This window comes from Amblyomma americanum, chromosome 6 (assembly GCF_052857255.1).
Source record: "Amblyomma americanum isolate KBUSLIRL-KWMA chromosome 6, ASM5285725v1, whole genome shotgun sequence".
Classification (NCBI taxonomy): Eukaryota; Metazoa; Arthropoda; class Arachnida; order Ixodida; family Ixodidae; genus Amblyomma; species Amblyomma americanum.
Window position 1 is genome coordinate 195,955,496 of NC_135502.1, and position 15,862 is coordinate 195,971,357.

Here is a 15,862-nt window from a genome sequence, read left to right on the forward strand (position 1 = left end):
CGATTGACAGTTCTGATTGTGGCAAGCTGGCTGCTCCGTGGCAACTGCACTGGGATATGGCGCCATCTTTATCGTCGTGAAGAGCGCCACCACCAGCTATGAAACGATCATCGCCTCGGCTTCCCTGGGATTTGCGATCACGCGTGGCAACAACTGAGCGCCTCTTCTTTCACTCTTATAGCCATCAAGACAACGACCACACGATTGACAGTTCTGATTGTGGCAAGCTGGCTGCTCCGTGGCAACTGCACTGGGAAATGACGTCATCTTTATCGTCGTGAATAGCGCCACCACCAGCTATATAACGACTGCATCGCCTCGGCTTCCCTGCGATTTGCGACCACGCGTGGCAACTAGAGAGCGCCTCTTCTTTTCACTGTTATAGCCATCAAGACAACGACAACACGATTGACAGTTCTGATTGTGGCAACATGGCTGCTCCGTGATAACTGCACTGGAAAATGGCGTCATCTTTATCGTCGTCAATAGCGCCACCACCAGCTATACAACGACTGCATTGCCTCGGATTCCCTGGGATTTGCGACCACGCGTGGCAACTACTGAGCGCCTCTTCTTTTCACTGTTATAGCGGTCAAGACAATGACCACACCATTGACAGTTCTGATTGTGGCAAGCTGGCTGCTCCGTGATAACTGCGCTGGAAATTACGTCTTCTTTATTGTCGTGAATAGCGCCGCAATCAGCTATACAACGACTGTATCGTCTCGGCTTCCCTGGGATTTGCGACCACGCGTAGCAACAACTGAGCGCCTCTTCTTTTCATTGTTATAGCCATCAAGACAACGACCACACGATTGACAGTTCTGATTGTGGCAAGCTGGCTGCTCCGTGGTAACTGCACTGAGAAATGACGTCATCTTTATAGTCGTGACTAGCGCCACCAACAGCTATATAACGACTACATCGCCTCGGCTTCCCTGCGATTTGCGACCACGCGTGGCAACTATTGAGCGCCTCTTCTTTTCAATGTTATAGCCATCAGGACAACGACAACACGATTGACAGTTCTTATTGTGGCAAGCTGGTTGCTCCGTGATAACTGCGCTGGAAAATGACGCCACCTTTATCGTCGTGAATAGCGCCGCCACCATTTATGTAACGACTGCATCGTCTCGGCTTCCCTGGACTTGCGACCACGCGTGGCAACTACTGAGCGCCTCTTCTTTTCACTGGTATAGCCATCAAGACAACGACCACACGATTAACAGTTCTTATTGTGGCTAGCTGGCTGCTCCGTGATAACTGCACTGGAAAATCACGTCATCTTATCGTCGTGAATAGCGCCACCACCAGGAATATAACGACTGCATCGCCTCGGCTTTTCCTGGGATTTGCGACCACGCGTGGCAACAACTGAGCGCCTCTTCTTTCACTCTTATAACCATCAAGACAACGACCACACGATTGACAGTTCTGATTGTGGCAAGCTGGCTGCTCCAAGGCAACTGCACTGGGAAATGACGTCATCTTTATCGTCGGGAAGAGCGCCACCACCAGCTATATAACGACTGCATCGCCTCGGCTTCCCTGCGATTTGCGGCCACGCGTGGCAACTATTGAGCGCCTCTTCGTTTCACTGTTATAGCCATCAAGACAACGACCACACTATTGACAGTTCTGATTGTGGAAACCTGGCTGCTCCGTGATAACTGCACTGGAAAACGTCATCTTTATCGCCGTGAATAGCGCCACAAACAGCTATATAACGAATGCATCGCCTCGTATTGCCTGGGATTTGCGACCACGCGTGGCAACTAGTGAGCGCCTGTTCTTTTCACTGTAATAGCCATCAAGACAATGACAACACGATTGACAGTTCTGATTGTGGCAACCTGGCTGCTCTGTTATAACTGCACTGGAAATGACGTCATCTTTCTCGTCGTGAATAGCGCCACCAGCATTTATATAACGACTGCATCGCCTCGGCTTCCCTGGGACTTGCGACCACGCGTGGGAACTACTGAGCGCCTCTTCTTTTCACTGTTATAGCCATCAAACAACGACAACACGATTGACAGTTCTGATTGTGGCAAGCTGGCTGCTCCGTGGCAACTGCACTGGGATATGACGCCATCTTTATCGTCGTGAATAGCGCCACCACCAGCTATGAAACGATCATCGCCTCGGCTTCCCTGGGATTTGCGATCACGCGTGGCAACAACTGAGCGCCTCTTCTTTCACTCTTATAGCCATCAAGACAACGACCACACGATTGACAGTTCTGATTGTGGCAAGCTGGCTGCTCCGTGGCAACTGCACTGGGAAATGACGTCATCTTTATCGTCGTGAATAGCGCCACCACCAGCTATATAACGGCTGCATCGCCTCGGCTTCCCTGCGATTTGCGGCCACGCGTGGCAAATTTGAGCGCCTCTTCGTTTCACTGTTATAGCCATCAAGACAACGACCACACTATTGACAGTTCTGATTGTGGAAACCTGGCTGCTCCGTGATAACTGCACTGGAAAACGACGTCATCTTTATCGCCGTGAATAGCGCCACCACCAGCCATATAACGACTGCATCGACTCGGATTCCCTGGGATTTGCGACCACGCGTGGCAACTAGAGAGCGCCTCTTCTTTTCACTTTTATAGCCATCAAGACAACGACAACACGATTGACAGTTCTGATTGTGGCAACCTGGCTGCTCCGTGATAACTGCACTGGAAAATGGCGTCATCTTTATCGTCGTGAATAGCGCCACCACCAGCTATACAACGACTGCATCGCCTCGGATTCCCTGGGATTTGCGACCACGCGTGGCAACTACTGAGCGCCTCTTCTTTTCACTGTTATAGCGGTCAAGACAATGATCACACCATTGACAGTTCTGATTGTGGCAAGCTGGCTGCTCCGTGATAACTGCGCTGGAAATTACGTCTTCTTTATTGTCGTGAATAGCGCCGCAATCAGCTATACAACGACTGTATCGTCTCGGCTTCTCTGAGATTTGCGACCACGTGTGGCAACTACTGAGTGCCTCTTTTTTCACTGTTATTGCCATCAAGACAACGAAAACGCGATTGACCGTTCTGATTGTGGCAACTTGGTTGCTCCGGGATAACTGCACTGGAAAACGACGTCATCTTTGTCGTATGTGAATAGCGCGAACACCAGCTCTATAACGACTGCATCGCCTCGCCTTCCCTGGGATTTGCGACCACGCGTGGCAACAACTGAGCGCCTCTTCTTTTCACTTTTATAGCCATCAAGACAACGACAACACGATTGACAGTTCTGATTGTGGCAACCTGGCTGCTCCGTGATAACTGCACTGGAAAATGGCGTCATCTTTATCGTCGTGAATAGCGCCACCACCAGCTATACAACGACTGCATCGCCTCGGATTCCCTGGGATTTGCGACCACGCGTGGCAACTACTGAGCGCCTCTTCTTTTCACTGTTATAGCGGTCAAGACAATGATCACACCATTGACAGTTCTGATTGTGGCAAGCTGGCTGCTCCGTGATAACTGCGCTGGAAATTACGTCTTCTTTATTGTCGTGAATAGCGCCGCAATCAGCTATACAACGACTGTATCGTCTCGGCTTCTCTGAGATTTGCGACCACGTGTGGCAACTACTGAGTGCCTCTTTTTTCACTGTTATTGCCATCAAGACAACGAAAACGCGATTGACCGTTCTGATTGTGGCAACTTGGTTGCTCCGGGATAACTGCACTGGAAAACGACGTCATCTTTGTCGTATGTGAATAGCGCGAACACCAGCTCTATAACGACTGCATCGCCTCGCCTTCCCTGGGATTTGCGACCACGCGTGGCAACAACTGAGCGCCTCTTCTTTTCATTGTTATAGCCATCAAGACAACGACCACACGATTGACAGTTCTGATTGTGGCAAGCTGGCTGCTCCGTGGTAACTGCACTGAGAAATGACGTCATCTTTATAGTCGTGACTAGCGCCACCAACAGCTATATAACGACTACATCGCCTCGGCTTCCCTGCGATTTGCGGCCACGCGTGGCAACTATTGAGCGCCTCTTTTTTTCAATGTTATAGCCATCAGGACAACGACAACACGATTGACAGTTCTGATTGTGGCAAGCTGGCTGCTCCGTGGCAACTGCACTGGGATATGACGCCATCTTTATCGTCGTGAATAGCGCCACCACCAGCTATGAAACGATCATCGCCTCGGCTTCCCTGGGATTTGCGGCCACGCGTGGCAACTATTGAGCGCCTCTTCTTTTCAATGTTATAGCCAACAGGACAACGACAACACGATTGACAGTTCTTATTGTGGCAAGCTGGTTGCTCCGTGATAACTGCGCTGGAAAATGACGCCACCTTTATCGTCGTGAATAGCGCCGCCACCATTTATATAACGACTGCATCGTCTCGGCTTCCCTGGACTTGCGACCACGCGTGGCAACTACTGAGCGCCTCTTCTTTTCACTGGTATAGCCATCAAGACAACGACCACACGATTAACAGTTCTTATTGTGGCTAGCTGGCTGCTCCGTGATAACTGCACTGGAAAATCACGTCATCTTATCGTCGTGAATAGCGCCACCACCAGGTATATAACGACTGCATCGCCTCGGCTTTTCCTGGGATTTGCGACCACGCGTGGCAACAACTGGGCGCCTCTTCTTTCACTCTTATAACCATCAAGACAACGACCGCACGATTGACAGTTCTGATTGTGGCAAGCTGGCTGCTCCGTGGCAACTGCACTGAGAAATGACGTCATCTTTATCGTCGTGAATAGCGCCACCACCAGCTATATAACGACTGCATCGCCTCGGCTTCCCTGCGATTTGCGGCCACGCGTGGCAAATTTGAGCGCCTCTTCGTCTCACTGTTATAGCCATCAAGACAACGACCACACTATTGACAGTTCTGATTGTGGAAACCTGGCTGCTCCGTGATAACTGCACTGGAAAACGACGTCATCTTTATCGCCGTGAATAGCGCCACAAACAGCTATATAACGAATGCATCGCCTCGGATTCACTGGGATTTGCGACCACGCGTGGCAACTAGTGAGCGCCTGTTCTTTTCACGGTAATAGCCATCAAGACAATGACAACACGATTGACAGTTCTGTTTGTGGCAACCTGGCTGCTCCGTGATAACTGCACTGGGAATGACGTCATCTTTCTCGTCGTGAATAGCGCCACCACCATTTATATAACGACTGCATCGCCTCGGCTTCCCTGGGACTTGCGACCACGCGTGGGAACTACTGAGCGCCTCTTCTTTTCACTGTTATAGCGGTCAAGGGAACGACAACACGATTGACAGTTCTGATTGTGGCAAGCTGGCTGCTCCGTGGCAACTGCACTGGGATATGACGCCATCTTTATCGTCGTGAATAGCGCCACCACCAGCTATGAAACGATCATCGCCTCGGCTTCTCTGGGATTTGCGATCACGCGTGGCAACAACTGAGCGCCTCTTCATTTCACTGTTGTAGCCATCAAAACTACGACCACACGATTGACCGTTCTGATTGAGGCAAGCTGGCTGCTCCGCGATAACTGCACCGAAAATGACGTCATCTTTATCGTCGTGAATAGCGCCACCACTATTTATATAACGACTGCATCGCTTCAGCTTCCGTGGGACTTTCGACCACGCGTGGCATCTACTGAGCGCCTCTTCTTTTCACTGTTATAGCCATCAGGACAACGGTAGCACGATTGACAGTTCTTATTGTGGCAAGCTAGTTGCTCCGTGATAACTGCGCTGCAAAATGACGTCATCTTTATCGCCATGAATAGCGCAACCACCAGATATATAGCGACTGCATCGTCTCGGCTTCCCTGAGATTTGCGACCACGCGTGGCAACTACTGAGTGCCTCTTTTTTTCAATGTTATTGCCATCATGACGACGACCTCACGATTGACCGTTCTGATTGTGGCAACTTGGTTGCTCCGGGATAACTGCACTGGAAAACGACGTCATCTTTATCGTATGTGAATAGCGCCAACACCAGCTCTATAACGACTACATCGCCTCGGCTTCCGTGTGATTTGCGGCCACGCGTGGCAACTATTGAGCGCCTCTTCTTTTCAATGTTATAGCCATCAGGACAACGACAACACGATTGACAGTTCTTATTGTGGCAAGCTGGTTGCTCCGTGACAACTGCGCTGGAAAATGACGCCACCTTTATCGCCGTGAATAGCGCCGCCACCATTTATATAACGACTGCATCGTCTCGGCTTCCCTGGACTTGCGACCACGCGTGGCAACTACTGAGCGCCTCTTCTTTTCACGGGTATAGCCATCAAGACAACGACCACACGATTAACAGTTCTTATGGTGGCTAGCTGGCTGCTCCGTGATAACTGCACTGGAAAATCACGTCATCTTATCGTCGTGAATAGCGCCACCACCAGGTATATAACGACAGCATCGCCTCGGCTTTTCCTGGGATTTGCGACCACGCGTGGCAACAACTGAGCGCCTCTTCTTTCACTCTTATAACCATCAAGACAACGACCACACGATTGACAGTTCTGATTGTGGCAACTGGCTGCTCCATGGCAACTGCACTGGGAAATGACGTCATCTTTATCGTCGGGAAGAGCGCCACCACCAGCTATATAACGACTGCATCGCCTCGGCTTCCCTGCGATTTGCGGCCACGCGTGGCAACTATTGAGCGCCTCTTCGTTTTATTGTTATAGCCATCAAGACAACGACCACACTATTGACAGTTCTGATTGTGGAAACCTGGCTGCTCCGTGATAACTGCACTGGAAAACGTCATCTTTATCGCCGTGAATAGCGCCACAAACAGCTATATAACGAATGCATCGCCTCGGATTGCCTGGGATTTGCGACCACGCGTGGCAACTAGTGAGCGCCTGTTCTTTTCACTGTAATAGCCATCAAGACAATGACAACACGATTGACAGTTCTGATTGTGGCAACCTGGCTGCTCCGTTATAACTGCACTGGAAATGACGTCATCTTTCTCGTCGTGAATAGCGCCACCACCATTTATATAACGACTGCATCGCCTCGGCTTCCCTGGGACTTGCGACCACGCGTGGGAACTACTGAGCGCCTCTTCTTTTCACTGTTATAGCCATCAAGGGAACGACAACACGATTGACAGTTCTGATTGTGGCAAGCTGGCTGCTCCGTGGCAACTGCACTGGGATATGACGCCATCTTTATCGTCGTGAATAGCGCCACCACCATTTATATAACGACTGCATCGCCTCGGCTTCCCTGGGACTTGCGACCACGCGTGGGAACTACTGAGCGCCTCTTCTTTCACTCTTATAGCCATCAAGACAACGACGACACGATTGACAGTTCTGATTGTGGAAACCTGGCTGCTCCGTGGCAACTGCACTGGGAAATGACGTCATCTTTATCGTCGTGAATAGCGCCACCACCAGCTATGAAACGATCATCGCCTCGGCTTCCCTGGGATTTGCGGCCACGCGTGGCAAATTTGAGCGCCTCTTCGTTTCACTGTTATAGCCATCAAGACAACGACCACACTATTGACAGTTCTGATTGTGGAAACCTGGCTGCTCCGTGATAACTGCACTGGAAAACGACATCATCTTTATCGCCGTGAATAGCGCCACAAACAGCTATATAACGAATGCATCGCCTCGGATTCACTGGGATTTGCGACCACGCGTGGCAACTAGTGAGCGCCTGTTCTTTTCACTGTAATAGCCATCAAGACAATGACAACACGATTGACAGTTCTGATTGTGGCATCCTGGCTGCTCCGTTATAACTGCACTGGGAAATGACGTCATCTTTATCGTCGTGAATAGCGCCACCACCAGCTATATAACGACTGCATCGCCTCGGCTTCCCTGCGATTTGCGGCCACGCGTGGCAAATTTGAGCGCCTCTTCGTTTCACTGTTATAGCCATCAAGACAACGACCACACTATTGACAGTTCTGATTGTGGAAACCTGGCTGCTCCGTGATAACTGCACTGGAAAACGTCATCTTTATCGCCGTGAATAGCGCCACCACCAGCCATATAACGAGTGCATCGACTCGGATTCCCTGGGATTTGCGACCACGCGTGGCAACTAGAGAGCGCCTCTTCTTTTCACTGTTATAGCCATCAAGACAACGACAACACGGTTGACAGTTCTGATTTTGGCAACCTGGCTGCTCCGTGATAACTGCACTGGTAATGACGTCATCTTTCTCGTCGTGATTAGCGCCACCACAATTTATATAACGACTGCATCGCCTCGGCTTCCCTGGGACTTGCGACCACGCGTGGGAACTACTGAGCGCCTCTTCTTTTCACTGTTATAGCGGTCAAGACAATGACCACACCATTGACAGTTCTGATTGTGGTAAGCTGGCTGCTCCGTGATAACTGCGCTGCAAAATGACGTCATCTTTATCGTCATGAATAGCGCAACCACCAGATATATAGCGACTGCATCGTCTCGGCTTCCCTGGGATTTGCGACCACGCGTGGCAACTACTGAGTGCCTCTTTTTTTCACTGTTATTGCCATCATGACGACGACCTCACGATTGACCGTTCTGATTGTGGCAAGCTGGCTGCTCCGCGATAACTGCACTGGAAATGACGTCAGCTTTATCGTCGTGAATAGCGCCACCACTATTTATATAACGACTGCATCGCTTCAGCTTCCCTGGGACTTGCGACCACGCGTGGCAACTACTGAGCGCCTCTTCTTTTCACTGTTATAGCCATCAAAACAACGACCACACGATTGACAGTTCTTATTGTGGCAAGCTAGTTGCTCCGTGATAACTGCGCTGCAAAATGACGTCATCTTTATCGTCATGAATAGCGCAACCACCAGATATATAGCGACTGCATCGTCTCGGCTTCCCTGGGATTTGCGACCACGCGTGGCAACTACTGAGTGCCTCTTTTTTTCACTGTTATTGCCATCATGACGACGACCTCACGATTGACCGTTCTGATTGTGGCAACTTGGTGCTCTGGGATAACTGCACTGAGAAATGACGTCATTTTTATAGTCGTGACTAGCGCCACCAACAGCTATATAACGACTACATCGCCTCGGCTTCCCTGCGATTTGCGGCCACGCGTGGCAACTATTGAGCGCCTCTTCTTTTCAATGTTATAGCCATCAGGACAACGACAACACGATTGACAGTTCTGATTGTGGCAAGCTGGCTGCTCCGTGGCAACTGCACTGGGATATGACGCCATCTTTATCGTCGTGAATTGCGCCACCACCAGCTATGAAACGATCATCGCCTCGGCTTCCCTGGGATTTGCGATCACGCGTGGCAACAACTGAGCGCCTCTTTTTCACTCTTATAGCCATCAAAACAACGACCACACGATTGACAGTTCTGATTGTGGCAAGCTGGCTGCTCCGTGGCAACTGCACTGGGAAATGACGTCATCTTTATCGTCGTGAATAGCGCCACCACCAGCTATATAACGGCTGCATCGCCTCGGCTTCCCTGCGATTTGCGGCCACGCGTTGCAAATTTGAGCGCCTCTTCGTTTCACTGTTATAGCCATCAAGACAACGACCACACTATTGACAGTTCTGATTGTGGAAACCTGGCTGCTCCGTGATAACTGCACTGGAAAACGACGGCATCTTTATCGCCGTGAATAGCGCCACCACCAGCCATATAACGACTGCATCGACTCGGATTCCCTGGGATTTGCGACCACGCGTGGCAACTAGAGAGCGCCTCTTCTTTTCACTGTTATAGACATCAAGACAACGACAACACGATTGACAGTTCTGATAGTGGCAACCTGGCTGCTCCGTGATAACTGCACTGGAAAATGGCGTCATCTTTATCGTCGTGAATAGCGCCACCACCAGCTATACAACGACTGCATCGCCTCGGATTCCCTGGGATTTGCGACCACGCGTGGCAACTACTGAGCGCCTCTTCTTTTCACTGTTAGAGCGGTCAAGACAATGACCACACCATTGACAGTTCTGATTGTGGCAAGCTGGCAGCTCCGTGATAAATGCGCTGGAAATTACGTCTTATTTATTGTCGTGAATAGCGCCGCAATCAGCTATACAACGACTGTATCGTCTCGGCTTCTCTGAGATTTGCGACCACGCGTGGCAACTACTGAGTGCCTCTTTTTTCACTGTTATTACCATCAAGACAACGAAAACGCGATTGACCGTTCTGATTGTGGCAACTTGGCTGCTCCGGGATAACTGCACTGGAAAACGACGTCATCTTTATCGTATGTGAATAGCGCGAACACCAGCTCTATAACGACTGCATCGCCTCGGCTTCCCTGCGATTTGCAGCCACGCGTGGCAACTATTGAGCGCCTCTTCGTTTCACTGTTATAGCCATCAAGACAACGAACACACTATTGACAGTTCTGATTGTGGAAACCTGGCTGCTCCGTGATAACTGCACTGGAAAACGTCATCTTTATCGCCGTGAATAGCGCCACAAACAGCTATATAACGAATGCATCGCCTCGGATTGCCTGGGATTTGCGACCACGCGTGGCAACTAGTGAGCGCCTGTTCTTTTCACTGTAATAGCCATCAAGACAATGACAACACGATTGACAGTTCTGACTGTGGCAACCTGGCTGCTCCGTGATAACTGCACTGGGAATGACGTCATCTTTCTCGTCGTGAATAGCGCCACCACCATTTATATAACGACTGCATCACCTCGGCTTCCCTGGGACTTGCGACCACGCGTGGGAACTACTGAGCGCCTCTTCTTTTCACTGTTATAGCGGTCAAGACAACGACCACACCATTGACAGTTCTGATTGTGGCAAGCTGGCTGCTCCGTGGCAACTGCACCGGGATGTGACGTCATCTTTATCGTCGTGAATACCGCCACCACCAGCCATATAACGACTGCATCGACTCGGATTCCCTGGGATTTGCGACCACGCGTGGCAACTAGAGAGCGCCTCTTCTTTTCACTGTTATAGCCATCAAGACAACGACAACACGATTGACAGTTCTGATTTTGGCAACCTGGCTGCTCCGTGATAACTGCACTGGAAAATGGCGTCATCTTTATCGTCGTGAATAGCGCCACCACCAGCTATACAACGACTGCATCGCCTCGGATTCCCTGGGATTTGCGACCACGCGTGGCAACTATTGAGCGCCTCTTCTTTTCAATGTTATAGCCATCAGGACAACGACAACACGATTGACAGTTCTTATTGTGGCAAGCTGGTTGCTCCGTGATAACTGCACTGGAAAATCACGTCATCTTATCGTCGTGAATAGCGCCACCACCAGGTATATAACGACTGCATCGCCTCGGCTTTTCCTGGGATTTGCGACCACGCGTGGCAACAACTGAGCGCCTATTCTTTCACTCTTATAACCATCAAGACAACGACCACACGATTGACAGTTCTGATTGTGGCAAGCTGGCTGCTCCATTGCAACTGCACTGGGAAATGACGTCATCTTTATCGTCGGGAAGAGCGCCACCACCAGCTATATAACGACTGCATCGCCTCGGCTTCCCTGCGATTTGCGGCCACGCGTGGCAACTATTGAGCGCCTCTTCGTTTCACTGTTATAGCCATCAAGACAACGACCACACTATTGACAGTTCTGATTGTGGAAACCTGGCTGCTCCGTGATAACTGTACTGGAAAACGTCATCTTTATCGCCGTGAATAGCGCCACAAACAGCTATATAACGAATGCATCGCCTCGGATTGCCTGGGATTTGCGACCACGCGTGGCAACTAGTGAGCGCCTGTTCTTTTCACTGTAATAGCCATCATGACAATGACAAAACGATTGACAGTTCTGATTGTGGCAACCTGGCTGCTCCGTTATAACTGCACTGGAAATGACGTCATCTTTCTCGTCGTGAATAGCGCCACAAACAGCTATATAACGAATGCGTCGCCTCGGATTCCCTGGGATTTGCGACCACGCGTGGCAACTAGTGAGCGCCTGTTCTTTTCACCGTAATAGCCATCAAGACAATGACAACACGATTGACAGTTCTGTTTGTGGCAACCTGGCTGCTCCGTGATAACTGCACTGGGAATGACGTCATCTTTCTCGTCGTGAATAGCGCCACCACCATTTATATAACGACTGCATCGCCTCGGCTTCCCTGGGACTTGCGACCACGCGTGGGAACTACTGAGCGCCTCTTCTTTTCACTGTTATAGCCATCAAGACAACGACAACACGATTGGCAGTTCTGATTGTGGCAAGCTGGCTGCTCCGTGGCAACTGCACTGGGATGTGACGTCATCTTTATCGTCGTGAATAGCGCCACCACCAGCTATAAAACGACTGCATCGCCTCGGCTTCCCTGCGATTTGCGGCCATGCGTGGCAACTATTGAGCGCCTCTTCGTTTCACTGTTGTAGCCATCAAAACAACGACCACACGATTGACCGTTCTGATTGAGGCAAGCTGGCTGCTCCGCGATAACTGCACTGGAAATGACGTCATCTTTATCGTCGTGAATAGCGCCACCACCATTTATATAACGACTACATCGCTTCAGCTTCCCTGGGACTTGCGACCACGCGTGGCAACTACTGAGCGCCTCTTCTTTTCACTGTTATAGCCATCAGGACAACGGTAGCACGATTGACAGTTCTTATTGTGGCAAGCTAGTTGCTCCGTGATAACTGCGCTGCAAAATGACGTCATCTTTATCGCCATGAATAGCGCAACCACCAGATATATAGCGATTGCATCGTCTCGGCTTCCCTGGGATTTGCGACCACGCGTGGCAACTACTGAGTGCCTCTTTTTTTCACTGTTATTGCCATCATGACGACGACCACACGATTGACCGTTCTGATTGTGGCAACTTGGCTGCTCCGGGATAACTGCAGTGGAAAACGACGTCATCTTTCTCGTCGTGAATAGCGCCACCACCATTTATATAACGACTGCATCGCCTCGGCTTCCCTGGGATTTGCGACCACGCGTGGCAACAACTGAGCGCCTCTTCTTTCACTCTTATAGCCATCAAGACAACGACCACACGATTGACAGTTCTGATTGTGGCAAGCTGGCTGATCCGTGGCAACTGCACTGGGAAATGACGTCATCTTTATCGTCGTGAATAGCGCCACCACCAGCTATATAACGACTGCATCGCCTCGGCTTCCCTGCGACTTGCGGCCACGCGTGGCAACTATTGAGCGCCTCTTCGTTTCAATGTTATAGCCATCAAGACAACGACCACACTATTGACATTTCTGATTGTGGAAACCTGGCTGCTCCGTGATAACTGCACTGGAAAACGACGTCATCTTTATCGCCGTGAATAGCGCCACAAACAGCTGTATAACAAATGCATCGCCTCGGATTCCGTGGGATTTGCGACCACGCGTGGCAACTAATGAGCGCCTGTTCTTTTCACTGTTATAGATATCAAGACAACGACAACATGATTGACAGTACAGATTGTGGCAACCTGGCTGCTCCGTGATAACTCACTAGAAAATGGCGTCATCTTTATCGTCGTGAATAGCGCCACCACGAGCTATATAACGACTGCATCGCCTCGGATTCCCTGGGATTTGCGACCACGCGTGGCAACTAGAGAGCGCCTCCTTTTTTCACTGTTATTGCCATCATGACGACGACCACACGATTGACCGTTCTGATTGTGACAACTTGGCTGCTCCGGGATAATTGCACTGGAAAACGACGTCATCTTTATCGTATGTGAATAGCGCCAACAGCAGCTCTAAAACGACTGCATCGCCTCGGCTTCCCTGGGATTTGCGACCACGCGTGGCAACAACTGAGCGCCTCTTCTTTCACTCTTATAGCCATCAAGACAACGACCACACGATTGACAGTTCTGATTGTGGCAAGCTGGCTGCTCCGTGGCTACTGCACTGGGAAATGACGTCATCTTTATCGTCGTGAATAGCGCCACCACCAGCTATATAACGACTGCATCGCCTGGCTTCCCGGCGATTTGCGGCCACGCGTGGCAACTATTGAGCGCCTCTTCGTTTCACTATTATAGCCATCAAGACAACGACCACACGATTGACAGTTCTTATTGTGGCAAACTAGTTGCTCCGTGATAACTGCGCAGGAAATTGACGTCATCTTTATCGTCATGAATAGCGCAACCACCAGATATATAGCGACTGCATCGTTACGGCCTCCCTGGAATTTGCGACCACGCGTGGCAACTACTGAGTGCCTCTTTTTTTCACTGTTATTGCCATCATGACGACGACCACACGATTGACCGTTCTGACTGTGGCAACTTGGCTGCTCCGGGATAACTGCACTGGAAAACGACGTCATATTTATCGTATGTGAATAGCGCCAACACCAGCTCTATAACGAATGCATCGCCTCGGCTTCCCTGGGATTTGCGACCACGCGTGGCAACTACTGAGCGCCTCTTCTTTTCACTGGTATAGCCATCAAGACAACGACCACACGAGTAACAGTTCTTATGGTGGCTAGCTGGCTGCTCCGTGATAACTGCACTGGAAAATCACGTCATCTTATCGTCGCGAATAGCGCCACCACCAGGTATATAACGACTGCATCACCTCGGCTTTTCCTGGGATTTGCGGCCACGCGTGGCAACTATTGAGCGCCTCTTCGTTTAACTGTTATAACCATCAAGACAACGACCACACGATTGACGGTTCTGATTGTGGCAAGCTGGCTGCTCCATGGCAACTGCACTGGGAAATGACGTCATCTTTATTGTCGGGAAGAGCGCCACCACCAGCTATATAACGACTGCATCGCCTCGGCTTCCCTGGGATTTGCGATCACGCGTGGCAACAACTGAGCGCCTCTTCGTTTCACTGTTATAGCCATCAAGACAACGACCACACTATTGACAGTTCTGATTGTGGAAACCTGGCTGCTCCGTGATAACTGCACTGGAAAACGACGTCATCTTTATCGCCGTGAATAGCGCCACAAACAGCTATATAACGAATGCATCGCCTCAGATTCACTGGGATTTGCGACTACGCGTGGCAACTAGTGAGCGCCTGTTCTTTTCACTGTAATAGCCATCAAGACAATGACAACACGATTGACAGTTCTGTTTGTGGCAACCTGGCTGCTCCGTGATAACTGCACTGGGAATGACGTCATCTTTCTCGTCGTGATTAGCGCCACCACCATTTATATAACGACTGCATTGCCTCGGCTTCCCTGGGACTTGCGACCACGCGTGGGAAGTTCTGAGCGCCTCTTCTTTTCACTGTTATAGCGGTCAAGACAATGCCCACACCATTGACAGTTCTGATTGTGGTAAGCTGGCTGCTCCGTGGCAACTGCACTGGGATGTGACGTCATCTTTATCGTCGTGAATAGCGCCACCACCAGCTATAAAACGACTGCATCGCCTCGGCTTCCCTGCGATTTGCGGCCACGCGTGGCAACTATTGAGCGCCTCTTCGTTTCACTGTTGTAGCCATCAAAACAACGACCACACGATTGACCGTTCTGATTGAGGAAAGCTGGCTGCTCCGCGATAACTGCACTGGAAATGACGTCATCTTTATCGTCGTGAATAGCGCCACCACTATTTATATAACGACTGCATCGCTTCAGCTTCCCTGGGACTTGCGACCACGCGTGGCAACTACTGAGCGCCTCTTCTTTTCACTGTTATAGCCATCAGGACAACGGTAGCACGATTGACAGTTCTTATTGCGGCAAGCTAGTTGCTCCGTGATAACTGCGCTGCAAAATGACGTCATCTTTATCGTCATGAATAGCGCAACCACCAGATATATAGCGACTGCATCGTCTCGGCTTCCCTGGGATTTGCGACCACGCGTGGCAACTACTGAGTGCCTCTTTTTTTCACTGTTATTGCCATCATGACGACGACCTCACGATTGACCGTTCT